The sequence below is a fragment of the Trichechus manatus genome, unplaced genomic scaffold (assembly GCF_000243295.1).
Source record: "Trichechus manatus latirostris isolate Lorelei unplaced genomic scaffold, TriManLat1.0 scaffold00011, whole genome shotgun sequence".
Taxonomy (NCBI): domain Eukaryota; kingdom Metazoa; phylum Chordata; class Mammalia; order Sirenia; family Trichechidae; genus Trichechus; species Trichechus manatus.
The window spans coordinates 3,383,444-3,397,686 of NW_004443947.1; the positions used below are offsets into that span (position 1 = coordinate 3,383,444).

The following is a 14,243-nucleotide window of genomic DNA, read 5'->3' on the forward strand; positions in this document are numbered from 1 at the left end:
GACCTTTCCTTGTACAGGTTGTGTTAGTTTCCCCTGTATTGTGTACTGTCTCACCCTTCACCCAAGATACCACTTGTCTATTGCCTATTTAATATCCTGAACATGTTTTATACAGACTTTTAGAGGCAATTTCTTCTGCAAGTGAACTAAAGGGAACCACTCCCCATCACAAGATCCAGATGCAATGCAACTAGTGAAAACCTGGGGTAACCCTGCAAAAGCACGTTAGTCTTGACTCCATAATGCTTCTTGATCAGCTTCTAATTTTTTCCCTTGCACATATAATCTGAGTGATGTTTGGCTATATAGAGGAGGTAGAGAAGTAGCTATTATTTAATTATAAGTTGACTCTAGCTGGGGAAACAGTATGGCCTGGTGCCAAGATTTGAAGTCAAATCAAAACCAGTTACCACGGAGTCGACTCTGACTCATGGTGACCCCACGTGTGTCAGAGTAGAACTGTGCTCCATAGAGTTCTCAGTGGCTGATTTTTTGGAAGTAGATCACCAGGTCTTTCTTCCAAGGTACCTGGGGGTGGACTCAAACTTCCAACCTTTTGGTTAGCAGCTGAGGGTGTTAACAATTTGGACCACCCAAAGACTCTGAAGTTAAATCAACCTGCATGTAAATCTCTGCCCTTCCAGTCAGTTCCCTGCTGTGGAGAGAGGGCATGCAGAGCCTAAGTTCTCCAAGCTTTGATGCTTTCATCTTTAAAATGAGGATCAAAACTGCTTCCTAAAGGTGTGTGAGTGAAGATATACCAGATAACATTCATAAAACAGTAGTACAGTGCCTGGAACAGAGCAGAAATCTAACAAATTTTTCATCCCCTATTCCTTAGCTTTCTGGGTTATAGTCGCTGTTAGTATGGTTGAAATTATTTCTGGCATAAAACATTTTTTGCTACTCGTATTTTCTTTTTAATGAAAATGAGTGAGTTAGTCTTTTGGAAAGTAAATGCTGTTAGTTTTTTTAGTTTTAAAAAAGGTGTGGTACCAAAATTCATAACATAAATAGAGATGACCTATATGGTTTCATATAAATAAAAACCAACCAGTTGCCATTGAGTCAATTCAACTCAAGGTGACCCCATGTGTTTCAGAATAGAACTACATTCCACAGGGTTTTCAGTGGCTGTGATCTTTCAGAGAGGAGCCCTGGTGGTACAGTGGCTAAGTGCTTGGCTGCTAACCAAAAGGTCAGCAGTTTAAACCCACCAGCTGCTCTGTGGACGAATGATGTGGCAGTCTGCTTCTGTATAGATTTACAGCCTTGGAAACCATATGAGGCAGTTCTACCTTGTCCTATAGGGTCACTATGAGTCAGAATCGACTCGATGGCAATGGGGTTATTTTCGCTTTTGAATGTTTCAGAAGTAGATCACCAGGACTTTCTTCTGAGGTGCCTCTGGGTGGAATCAAACGATCAAATTTTCGGTTAGTAGCCAAGCATGTAGCCATTTGCACCACCCAGGGATTCCTATCATATAAATAAGGCCACAGAAATAGCTAAGGTCAAGTTGTGAACTGGCTGTAATGAAGTCAGCCAAGTTAGGTAAGAGTCAACACAAGCTGTTCAACGATAATGACCCCCAATGAGGCTTGCGTGAGAGGCGTACTCTGGTCCCCGAGGAGAATCCTCTGGCAAAAAGGCACATCACAAGGGTCAGTGTGGGGTGAGAGAGGCATAGACTACAGGGGAAGGGAGAAAATTTGTCAAGAGGAGATGGATCCACACTGGTGAAGCAGAGGGACTCCACCCCTTAAAGCACAGAAAGAAAAGGAAAATGTTTTATCTCAGGCAACCAGCTCTGATGATGATGAATTTTCTTAGGAGAGGATAGATCCTTGCCCTAGGTTTCCCAGGCATTGCTGGGGGCGGGAAGGGAAACTAAATGCTGCTTGAAATCCTGTGGTTGAGGGGGGATGAGCTTGGGCAGATGAGAGCAGCTTCCTCTTTCAAGGGGACTCTTGTCCACAGCAACAGGGCTAACCTGCCATGCATAAGGGAAGAGCTGTGTGTAACCTCAAAGATGGAAGTCTACAGACACACTGTGGACTCTGGCTCATGCAGAGGGTTCTGATGGAAAAGCCTCCCACTCCCCATCTCTGATAATGAAAAGGATCCTGGAGAATTCCAATGTAACCTGCAAAACCTAGCCTGAATGTCATCCCTTCTCCTGACTCCTTCTCTAGCTCTCCCTCCTGCCTAATTCATCCCTCACTTTTAAGCTCCTACACACTTTAAAATCAGTAAAAACAAACAAACAAACAAAACCCTAAAACTACTGCCATCAGTCAACTCTGACTGATGGTACCCCCATGTGAGTCAGAGTAGAACTGTGCTCCACAGGGTTTTCAATGGCTGGTTTTTGGAAATAGATAGCCAGGCCTCTCTTCTGTGGTGCCTCTGGGTGGACTCGAATCTCCAACCCTTCAGTTAGCAGTCGAGCTCGTTAAGTGTTCACACCACCAAGGGACTCCATGCTATAAAACAGGTATTTCCTGCACAGAACTGAGTCTGAGACTAAATTAGTGAGCTGTAGATGTTTTATCTTCCACTACATACTGACAGAACTCCTTAGGGTTAGGGCATGTTATGCTTAGCACAAAACTGAGTAAACAGGATATTTCAAATAAAAATTAAAGACAGTGACTACAAGTTTAAAAAATATATATTCAATGAATTCACTGAATTCAATATTCAATGATATAACAAGATAAAGTTGATATTACTCTAAATGCTTTTTCTCCTCATGATCTTTAACAACATTCTATAAAATGCACATAATTAAAGTATACAATATGTTTTGGTATACATATACACCTGTGAAACCATCATCACAAATAAGATAATCAACATATCCATCACCCCTAAAATTTTCCTTGCTCCTTGTGCCCCTCCCCATCCCCTAAACCTCCTATACCATTGCCTGGCAACCACTGATCTGCTTTCTATCAGTATAGGTTAGTTTGTATTTTCTAGAATTTTACATATGGTGTCTATTGTATAATTATTTGGAGATTCATCCCTGTTGTTGTGCGTATCACACTTTTTTATTGCTGAGTTAAGGATTCCATTGTGTGGATGTACCATAATCTATTTATCTGAACATTTTTTTTCCCCTCCCATTTTTTGGCTATTACAAATAAAACTGCTATGAACATGTATGTGTCTTTTATGGACATATGCTTTCATTTTTCTTAGATAAATACCTAGAAGTAGGATGGCTGGATCATATGGTAAGTATATGTTTAATTTATTAAGAAGCTGCCTAACTATTTTCCAAACTGGTTGCATCATTTAACATTCTCACCAGCAGGATATGAGAGTTCCAGTTCCTCCACATCCTCACCAACACTTGTTATGGTCAGTCTTTCAATTTTAGCCTTTCTAATATGAGGGTAAATCAAGAAGTATTGCTAGAAAATCATAGAAGCCTTTATTAAACAAAAACATCAAAATGTGAAGCTATTGTTTCTTGACATATCCTCCACCTAGGTCTATACACTTCTGAAGGCGATGTTTCCATCTCTCTAATCCTTCCCTGAAGAATTCTTGCATCCTCGAAGGACTCAAATCATGTTCCTTTTAAATGTTCTTTGAGTTCTGGGAACAAAAAGAAGTCTGAAGGGGCAAAATCAGGGCTGTAGGGGGGATGGGACAAGGCTTCCCAATGAAATTCTCATAGGACAGCCCTTGCTACCCTCAAAGAATGAGGAGGTGCATTGTCATGATGGAAAAAAATTCCTTGGTGCAAATTTCCTGACCTTTTTCTCGCCAATGCAGTTTTCAATTTTCTTAAAACTTCTTCATAATAAGCCCCCATGATCGTACTGTATCCTTCAAGAAAATCTATCAAGATTATCCCTGAGGAATCGCCATAACCTTCTGAGCGGTCTTCCCTCTCTTGGCTCATCTTTGAGGTCTTCCCGTTCTTCCTTAAAACGCTTGATCAATCTGAAAACTGTTGCTTTATGTGGGGCAGCATTCCCATAAACTTGTTACAAAGCTTCACTGATTTGGGAAGATGTCCATTTGAGTTTTGCTAATAATTTGATATTAGTCCTGACCTCAAAATTGTTTTTTTATGGCACAAAAAGTATCTTTTTTTTTTAAGGCACCCTAATGAGATTAAGACAAGTGTATTACTGAGAGAACTTGTCTGCTGCCATTCATGTTTAAACACATTTTGTTTGGAGTAAACCAGTGCCTCTATGAACTGGAACCCTAGTAGTAATGCTTTTTGACTTATCCTCATAGGTACATAGTGGTAGCTCACTGTTTTAATTTCAATTTCCCTAATTACTAAAGAGATTGAGCATCTTCTCCTGTGCTTATTTGACACCTGTGTATCTTCTTTGGTAAAGAATCCTTTTACCCATTTTTAAAAGTGGGCTGTTTTTCTGAATGAGTGTTGAGGATTCTGGATACAAGTCAGAATGTATACATATCAGACATGTGTTTTGAAATTTTTTTCCCCCAGTCTGTGGCTTGCCTTTTCATTCTCTTCATAGTATCTTTTGATGAACAGACATCTTAAATTTTGATGAAGTCCAATTAATCAATTTTTCTTTTTGGGACTATGCTTTTGGTGGTGTGGCTAAGAAACCTTTGCCAAGGTCTCAAAGATTTTCTATTATGTTTTCTTCTAGAAGTTTTATAGTTGTAGATCCACTGTGAGTTAATTCTTGTATAAGGCACAGTTTATTCCCTACACATAGCCTACATCCCAGCCAACATAACTATCTGAAAGTGTTCCCGCAAATCATGCTCTGTGTCCTCTCTGAGCTTCTGTAGAACATGTGCCCTTGGTCAGTCCTCTGCAAGTCTCTTCCACCTACCCCAATTTGGTAAGATGTCTCCTCTGTGCCCTGTGCTGTAATCAGCATGTATTGTAACCATCTGTTCCTATGTCTCTTTCCCCCCATGCTATATGCTCACTGAGAGCAGGGTTCCTGCCCTATTTCTGTGACTCTAGGGTGTAGCATGTGAGGCATTGATAGTTCAGTGGCAGAATTCTCACTTTCCGTGTGGGAGACCTGGGTTTGATTCCCAGCCAATGCCCTTCACGGGCAGCCACCACCCACTTGCCAGTGAAAGCTTGCTTATTGCTAAGATGCTGAACAAGTTTCAGAGGAGCTTCCAGACGAAGACAGACTAGGAAGAAAGGCCTAGAGATCTACTTTTGGAAATCAGTCATGAATGCCCAATGGATCACAACGGTTAGATCGGTAGCTGATCACGGGGATGGCACAGGACTGGCAGCATTTTGCTCCTTTGTGCATGCCGTCTCGTGTCAGGGACAGAAGCTAGTAACAACAACAGAGCCTAGCACATTGCCTGAAATACAATACTGCAAAAAAGGACTGCTGAATGAATTAGTAAATAAACGAACAAATAAATGCTACATTCACATGCTATTAGCAGACAACCCTGAAAATCGATTGAGTAGACATAGAAGGCCACCTTTATTAATGGGAATGTAAAAGAACTACTTAAGGAATGCGGCAAACATTATCTGACCCAAACCCTATCAATTTTATTGCTAATAAAAGTGCCAGCAAGAATGACCTAAGGTAAAGAAATCATAGGAACTAGTCTTCAAGAAGAGTTGAATCACCAGATTTTAGGCAGTGGATTTTTGGTTTACTGCAAAAATTTCCATGAGTCACCTGCCCACAGCTGATGCTTTTTTTCAGCACACCACTTGGGAAAAGATAAGGCATTGGGGGAAAGATGAGTCAGGCTGAATGCTCCCCAAGCATCGCCCTTTAAAAAAGCTGAGAATGTTCAATCAGTTTTGTTTGCTGAGGAGCTGGTTATTTTCAAGACAAAGCCCAGATAAGTACATCACAGCAGAGCGTCACCCACTCACAAGAGTGTTACGAGCTGCTAAGGAAATAATCTTAGCAGCCATTGTAAACGGGGTATGGTAAAGCCTGCCTTTTCAAATAGTATGTGAAAGCGCTTTGAAAACGGAAAGATAGGGACATTAATATAAGCTTCTGTTGCCTATGTTTTAGCAGTACCTATCCTATCAATAGACAGCCTGGGTGGCGCAAATGGTTAAGCACTCAGCTACTAATGGAAAGGCTGGCAGTTCAAATCAACCCAGAGGCACCATGGAAGAAAAGCCTGGCAATGTACTTCCATAAGATCATAGTCATTGAAGGCCCTGTGGAACACAGTTCTATTCTAACACATATGTGGTGGCCATGAGTTGGAATCGACTGGTATATTTGGTATATCATATCAATTTAAGTCCTAAGGTCCTCGCTACCTGGGCAAAATGGAATATTTAAATGTAACAGCAACCCTGAACTTGTGAGTGTGAAAAAGGCATGGGTACCTGAACAGTATATTAACCCAGTTGCTGTTGAGTTGTCTCTGACTCATAGTGACCCCATGTATGTCAGAGCAGAACTTTGCTCCATAAGGTGTTCAATGGCTGATTTTTCAGAAATAGATATTGCCAGGCTTTTCTTCCAAGGTGCCTCTGGGTGACTTGAACCTCCAACCTTTCAGTTAGCAGCTAAATGCATTAACCATTCGCACCACCCAGGGACTCCAAACAGTATGTTGCCATTACTTTTTCAAAGCAAAATCTTCCACTGGAGCGTGAAGAAGTACAGCTATAAGCAGATCTCCTGTAGCTAGTGAGGATCTCAGGCTGGTTGGTCTGCCCCTCCTTAGCTTTGTACAGGGGTGCTGAAGCCAGTGGCCCCTTTTTGCTGCAGGTGAGGCCCTACCTGTGGTGGGTGGGACAGGCAGAGGAGATGGGAAGCATGGCGGCTCACTTCCAAGTTATTACAGAAGGCCACAATACCAAGCAAAAGTAAGAGAGGGGCAGAAAACCCAATGCTTATTCATTTTATTCTTCTGAAAAAGCCTGCAGCAGTGTGGCAATGATGGGCTAAACCAAAAAAAAAAAAAAAAAAAAAAAAAAAAACCAAACCAAACCATCGAGACAACTCCAACTCCTGGCCAACCCCACACGTGTGAGAATAGAGCTGTGCACCATAGGGTTTTCAATGGCTGTGATCTAAAAGAAGATGGGGTTAACTGTTTGCATCATTTGCCAGGTCCTGCATATGACAAAATGCCAAGCTATACCTACAGCAATCTCCATCTGTTATAACAAGACACCCTATGTGTCTGTCAGTTTGTCATACTGTGGGGGCTTGTGTGTTGCTGTGATGCTGGAAGCTATGCCACCGGTATTCAGATACCAGCAGGGTCACCCAGGGCAGACAGATTTCAGCTGAGCTTCCAGACTAAGACAGACTAGGAAGAAGGACCTCGCAGTCTACTTCTGAAAAGAATTAGCCAGTGAAAACCTTATGAATAGCAGTGGAACATTGCTGATACAGTGCCGGAAGAAGAGCCCTCCAGGTTGGAAGGCACTCAGAAGACGACTGGGGAAGAGCTGCCTCCTCAAAGTAAAGTCGACCTTAATGACGTGGATGGAGGCAAGCTTTTGAGATCTTCATTTGCTGATGTGGCATGACTCAAAAGGAGAAGAAACAGCTACAAACACCCATTAATAACTGGAATGTGCAATGACGAAGTATGAATCTAGGAAAACTGGAAATCGTCAAAAATAAAATAGAACGCACAAACATTGATATCCTAGGCATTAGTGAGCCAAAATGGACTGGTATTGGCCATTTTGAATTGGACAATCATATGGTCTACTATGCCGCAAATGACAACTTTGAAGAGGAATGGCATTGCATTTATCATCAAAAAGAACATTTTAAGATCTACCCTGAAGTACAAGGCTGTCGATGAAAGGATAATATCCATACGCCTACAAGGAATACCAGTTAATACGACTATTATTCAAATTTATGCACCAACCACTAAGGTCAAAGATGAAGAAATTGAAGATTTTTACCAGCTTCTGCAGTCTGAAATTGATCAAACGTGCAATCAGGATGCATAGATCATTACTGGTGATTGGAGTGCAAAAGCTGGAAACAAAACAGAAGGATCACTAGTTGCAAAATATGGCGTTGGTGATAGAAATGATGTCAGAGATCACAGAATAGAATTTTGCAATGCCAACGACTTCCTCATTGCAAATACCTTTTTTCACCAACATAAATGGCGACTAAACACATGGACCTCACCAGATGGAATACACAGGAATCAAATTGACTACATCTGTGGAAAGGGACGATGGAAAAGCTCAATATCATCAGTCAGAACGAAGCCAGGGGCTGACTGTGGAAAAGACCATCAACTACTCATATGCAAGTTCAAGTTGAAACTGAAGAAAATTAGAACAAGTCCACGAGAGCCAAAGTATGACCTTGAGTATATCCTACCTGAATTAGAGATCATCTCAAGAATAGATTTGACACATTGAACACTAATGACCAAAGACCAGATGAGCTGTGGAATGACATCAAGGACATCATACATGAAGAAAGCAAGAGGTCATTAAAAAAACAGGAAAGAAAGAAAAGACCAAAATGGATGTCAGAAGAGACTTTGAAACTTGTTCTTGAATGTCAAATAGCTAAAGCAAAAGGAAGAAATTATGAAGTAAAAGAACTGAACAGAAAATTTCAAAGGGCAGCTTGAGAAGACAAAGTAAACCATTATAATGACGTGCAAAGACCTGGAGATAGAAAACCAAAAGGGAAGAACATGCTCAGCATTTCTCAAGCTGAAAGAACTGAAGAGAAAATTCAAGCCTTGAGTTGCAATAGTGAAGGATTCTATCGGAAAAATATTAAACGCAGGAAACATCAAAAGAAGATGGAAGGAATACACAGAGTCACTATACCAAAAAGAACTGGTTGACGCTCAACCATTTCAAGAGGTAGCATATGATCAGGAACCGATGGTACTGAAAGGAATAAGTCCAAGCTGCACTGAAGGCATTGGTGAAAAACAAGGCTCCAGGAATTGACAGAATATCAATTGAGATGTTTCAACAAATGGATGCAGTGCTGAAGTGCTCACTCATCTATGCCAAGAAATTTGGAAGACAGCTACCTGGCCAACCAACTGGAAGAGATCCATATTTATGTCTATTCCCAAGAAAGGTGATCCAATCAAATGCAGAAATTATGGAACAATACCATTAATATCACACATAAGTAAAATTTTGCTGAAGATCATACAAAAGCAGCTGCAGTAGTATATTGACAGGGAACTGTCAGAAATTCAGGCTGGAGTCAGAAGAGAACATGGAACCAGGGATATCATTGCTGATGTCAGATGGATCTTGGCTGAAAGCAGAGAATACCAGAAAGATGTTTACCTGTGTTTTATTGCCTATGCAAAGGCAGATGACTGTGTGGATCATAACAGATTATGGATAACACTGTGAACAACGGGAATTCCAGAACACTTAATTGTGCTCATGAGGAACCTGTACATAGATCAAGAGGCGGTTGTTCAAACAGAACAAGGGGATATTGCATGGTTTAAGGTCAGGAAAGGTGTGCATCAGGGTTGTATCCTTTCACCATACCTATTCAATCTGTATGCTGAGCAAATAATCCAAGAAGGTGGACCATATGAAGAAGAACAGGACATCAAGATTGGAGGAAAACTCATTAATAGCCTCTGTTATGCAGATGACACACCTTCCTTGCTGAAGGTGAAGAGGACTTGTGTACTTACTGATGAAGATCAAAGACCACAGCCTTCAGTATGGATTACACCTCAACATAAAGAAAACAAAAATCCTCACAACTAGATCAATAAGCAACACCATGATAAGCGGAGGAAAGACTGAAGTTGTCAAGTATTTCATTTTACTTGAATACACAACACCTATGGAAGCAGCAGTCAAGAAATCAAAAGACGCATTGCATTGGGAAAAGCTGCTGCAAAAGACCTCTTTATTTTTTTCTTTTTCTTGACATTGGTTATCAACCCCACGACATGGCAGTACTCTCTCTTCTCGACCTTGTGTTCCCTATTACCAGCTTCCTGTTCCCTCCTGCCTTCTAGTCCTTGTCCCTGGACTGTTGTGCCCCTTTAGTCTCGTTTTGTTTTATGGGCCTGTCTAATCTTTGGCTGAAGGGTGTTCCTCAGGAGTGACTTCATTACTGAGCTAAAAGGGTATCCAGGGGCCATATTCTTGGGGTTTCTCCAGTCTCTGTCAGGCCAGTAAGTCTGGTCTTTTTTTGTGAGTTAGAATTTTGATCTACATTCTTCTCCAGCTCTGTCAGCGACCCTCTATTGTGATCCCTGTCAGAGCAATTGGTGGTGGTAGCTGGGCACCATCTAGTTGTGCTGGACTCAGTCTGGTGGAGGCTGTGGTACTTGTGGTCCATTAGTCCTTTGGACTAATCTTTCCCTTGTATCTTTAGTTTTCTTCATTCTCCCTTGCTTTCGAAGGGGTGAGACCAGTGGAGTATCTTAAGCTACTCACAGGCACAAAAGACCTCTTTAAAGTGTTGAAAAGCAAAGATGTCACCTTGAAGACTAAGGTGCCCCTGATCCAAGCCATGGTATTTTCAATCACATCATATACATGTGAAAGCTGGATAATGAATAAGGAAGACCGAAGAAGAATTGATGCCTTTGAATTGTGGTGTTGGCAAAGAATATTGACTATACCATGGACTGCCAAAAGAACGAACAAATCTGTCTTTGAAGAAGTACAACCAGCATGCTCCTTAGAAGCAAGGATGGCAAGACTACGTCTCGCATACTTTGGACATGTTATCAGGAGGGACCAGTCCCTGGAGAAGGACATCATGCTTGGTAAAGTACAGGGTTGGCAAAAAAGAGGAAGACCCTCAAGCAGATAGACTGATACAGTGGCTTCAACAATGGGCTGAAGCTTAACAATGATTGTGGGCATGGTGCAGGACCGGGCAGTGTTTTGTTCTGTTGTACACAAGGTTGCTTTGAGTCGGAACTGACTCGATGGCACCTAACAACAACAACAACTCAACAAGACAATTATATAAAGTGCTCACGTATGTCTCCTGTCCAGTGTTTGTCAATGATTAGTGTAACTGCAACAACTCTTCCAAAACTGCAAGCCCAGGAGTTCAAAGACAGAGACAAATTGCAAGAATGAAGTAACAACTTCATTGTACATGCTTTCATCTCACATCACAGGTGACCTGACTTTTCAGCATCAACGCAGGCTGAAAGGTGGACTTTCTTATGAATGTCCTGGAATCCCAAGTGGGATCAGGACACATTAGCAGAGCGGTGTGCCTGTGTCTACATGCTGGAGCCAGGCTCCATAAAATGTCCCACCAGCAGTGGGAAGTGGACAAGAGATTCCGGTCTCTGCTCCAAACCATGGTGGCAAAATCCTTCTGCTAAGTAGGTGTTAGGTGACATTTGAGAGGTGCAGTGAAAGGAACAGGAAAGCTTAAATGCTGGGGATGTTGCCACTGAAGCTGACCTCCAGTGTACATATGGTCACTTGCAAATTCGTGACAGTCATAACCTTGTTACACTGTTTGCTGAGTGATCCACATTTACCGCTTCTCTCTTGCAAAAGCTGTCATTTTTATATAAGACAAATTAATATGATAAGATGACAATTTCCAAGCCTTGCATCCACCTGGAAATCTAGACTTGCCTTAAAAATCTGATTTTGCTTAACTTTAGCAGGAGGGGTGGTTCAGTTTATTAGATATGTTTCCTGATTCTCCGTTGTGCCTGAGTTGCCCCTGCCAAAAACTTAAGAATTTAAAATAGTCAAGAAGTTTGCTAACTACCTGGCAAGTCAAAAAGTGGCTTGGATCCACATATACCCTAGCGGAAATACTATAAACCTAATGACTTAGTAGATCAAGAGTGGGCAGAGAATAATACAGGCATCAATTCAATGTAAAGTTACAGATCCATGAGATGGGTCACTTATCACCAGGGTTATGGTTAGAACGATGTTGATGGTCCCCATTCTAAACTTATTATGTAAGTCTCCCTTGATGCCTAAATTACTTTCTGTAAGGCAAGCAAGGAGGGACAGAGAAGGACATGGATCTTTTTTTTTTTTTTTCAGTTTACCTGGAAATCACTGAAATGTCAAGTTGGTGAGTTTCAGATCATGACATACTCTGGTAATTTTAAGATACAGTCACTGTTCTAGCACATACAGTAATCCTTTAGAAACTTTAAATAGTTAACAGTCTTTTCTTAACACCTGAAAGAGACTTTGACAAAACTTTTTTTATGAATCCTCAAAATGAGAGTGTATTTAAGTAGGCAATATGACAAATGAGGCCAGAATTAGATTTTGGTCCATACTAACTTTACTGCTTAAATATAAGTACTTTCTTTGTATTCCTAAAAGGTTATATTTGGTTTAATCCTATGATTGAGACTGTCAGAAACACAAAAAGAAGGTACATGGGGAATCAGAAGGTTTTCAAGGATGTGGCTTCCTGGGGTGGCACAAGGCTCTGCAGATTTCCTCCAGAAACTCCTCAAAGAGCAAAGGGATCGATCAGTCACGAAAAAGCCACCAGGACACTCTTTTGCACATTTCACATTAACATGTAAGATTGCTAAAGGCAGCAGTTCCAAAAACTAAAGCTCAGAGAATGTGACTCCTCCACTTTCCCAAAGCTCCAAAGAAAGAATTTGAGAGGGGGTGTAATGTAGTATAAAATAACATAATAAAAATAACATAATAGGGAAAGAGTATCCCCTTTCCCCCGTGGGGATTTGGGCATTGATATGTAACAACCTGGACATGTCCTTCAAATGAGGTCCTCGATATTACTGCCTCTTAATAGCATACTTGCTTAACTTATTTTTCCAAGAATATGACTTCATCGAAAGTGTCAATGAAGTGTTCACTTAGCATTTGCCTTAGTTTTCCAATTTGGGACCATAGGGCATATGTTGTTGTTAGCTGCCATTGAGTTGGCCCCTGACTCATGGCGATCCCATGCATGATGGAACAAAATGCTGCTCGGTCCTGCGCCATCCCCATAATCAGTCGCTGATTAGACCATTGTGATCCATAGGTTTTCTTTGGTTGATTTTCAGATATAAATTACCGTGCCTTTCTTCCTAGTTTGTCTTAGTCTAGAAGTCCACTGAAACCTTTCAGCCTCATAGCAATATGCAAAGCCTTCACTGACAGACGGGTAGTGCCTGAGCATGATGAGGTACATTGGTTGGTAACTGAACCCAGGTCTCCCGTGTGGAAGGGGAGAATTCTACCACTGAACCACCAATGCCCTCATTTGAAGTATACAGGTCAATAAACATGCCTGTTGGGCATTTCAGAATTGTACTAATACCTGAAATTGTTCACGAAGTGCTTTATCTGTAAACTATGTCCTCTTTTCAAAGCTTTACAGTGTCTCCTCATTGTTACAGTTCTAAGACCTCAAACAATTTACCACAAATTGCTGCCCTCATCACTGTAATGCACCTGCTCCTACCGAGAGGTGTCTGACCCCTTTCTCCTGGAAGATCGAATGATGTCAGTTTCCAAACATGGCATGAACCAAATGAGTCACCCTATCCCACCGTCTCCTACTTCTTATAAGAACTGGAAAACTAAGGTTAAGCATAAATAATATGGCATTAAATCATGGAACCTATAAAAAAAGCAATGTAGAAAGAGTGCATATAATGCCATGAGATTTCTTGGTTACAATTTTATCCTATAATATTTTCAGACCTCGAAGGGAGATGGCCGGTAGATTAATGAAGTATTAGATATGATCACCAAATATGGGGAAAATTATTATTTAGGAAACATTGCGTTTTTATTTACGGGGCTGGAAAATTTAGCAAAGGATATTGGTAACGGCTACACAACATCACTGATTAACTGACCTCACTGAATTGTATACGTAAAAAAAATGCTGAACTGGCTAACACTATGTTATCTATGGAGCCCTGGTTGCTCAGTGATTAGGAACTGAGCTGCTACCCAAAATGTTGGCAGTTTGAATCTACCAGCCACTCCTTAGAAACCCTATGGGGCAGTTCGACTGTGTCCTGTAGGGTCACTATGAGTCAGAATCAACTCGATGGCAATGGGTGTGGGTTTGGGCATTATCCATTATTTGTACAAAAAAAAAAAAAAAACCACTGGGGTACTAATTCAATATTCCATGAAGCTACTGCTCTAAATTATTATTTCTATCCATATATAGTATGGATAAGCCCCAAAACCAAACCCACTGCCAACCGACGAGTCGAATTCTGACTCACAGTGACACTATAGGATACAGCAGAACTGCCCCATACAGTTTTCAAGGCTGTAAATCTGTATGGAAGTAGAC

At 41.1% G+C, this 14,243-nt stretch overlaps 1 protein-coding gene across 3 annotated transcripts in view; it reads right to left on the reverse strand.

Moving 5' to 3' along the window:
- The window catches only part of SFXN1 (sideroflexin 1), a 63,064-nt gene that overhangs the window by 8,465 nt on the left and 40,356 nt on the right, over positions 1 to 14,243 (reverse strand). The window lies entirely within an intron of this gene.